Below are 1,105 nucleotides of genomic sequence, written 5' to 3' on the forward strand. Positions count from 1 at the left end.
CGACGTGCGGGCTTGGCGGGTGATGCCAATTAGCCGCCGAACCACCAAGTGAGCGGTCGACACAACGGGGACTAGCGTGTTGGCAAACATGTGAACCTTGGGAGAAAAATCATCGTGCCAACCTTGTTCTTCCCGTTGGTTTGCATCCCCGTTATACAAGCTTGCGATTACTTTCATATACATTGAGCTTGTGTTGTTGCTTTTGTAATTAGTTAGCTTGTGTAGCTTGCTAGTTACCTTCTTGCTTGTGTAGCATAGAAGTAGCTCCCTTACGTGGCTAATTTGGTTTATGTAACCTTGTTAGTCACATTGCTTAGTTTGTGTAGCTAAGTAATTGCGCTCTCTAATTTGGCATTGGTTGTCTTATTATTGAGCATTGTTAGTGAGCTTAGGTGGCTTTGTGCTTTTGCTTACTAGCATATGTAGGAGCTCCCTTGTTGCTTAAAGTACTAGTGGCATAGATTTGTGTAACCTTACTTCTAGAATTGGTAAGGTGAGCTCTAGCTAGCCCGGCACCTTTGTTGCTTAATTAGTATCTTTGGAAGGTGTTAGAGAATATAGATAGAGGGGTATAGTCTTGGCTACACCAATAGTTCTTAATTCCGCACTTGTTTCAGTTAGCCGACGCGATTAATTTTAAAAATAACTATTCACCCCCCTCTAGTCGTCATCTCGACCCTGTTAATTGGTATCAGAGCAAGGTCTCTAATTTGTGGTCTTCACCGACCCGAGAGGATGGCATCTAATGGGCTAGATGTTTGTGAGGCATACATTTTTTATGGCACAAACTTTGCACTTTGGAAAAATCACATGCTTGATCATTTTCATGCAAAGGGACCTAAATTTTGGTGGGTTGTCACTAGTGGTCTGTAACACCCCGGTGTTATGCCTGCATTTAGTCACTGCAAATCATACATGCCTAATCATGTAAATAACAATTGAAACACTGCTTCAAAACATTTGAAACATGTTGTGAAACCTGAATGTTGCATACCTTTGTTAGAATTGTTTTGCCCTGATTTTTGCTTGCTAGGTTAGTAAAACATGGTTGGCTACTATTGTAAATCATCTAGGATTGTTTAGTTCAATTTTTGGAGCAAGGTTG

This window comes from Miscanthus floridulus, chromosome 2 (assembly GCF_019320115.1).
Source record: "Miscanthus floridulus cultivar M001 chromosome 2, ASM1932011v1, whole genome shotgun sequence".
NCBI lineage: Eukaryota > Viridiplantae > Streptophyta > Magnoliopsida > Poales > Poaceae > Miscanthus > Miscanthus floridulus.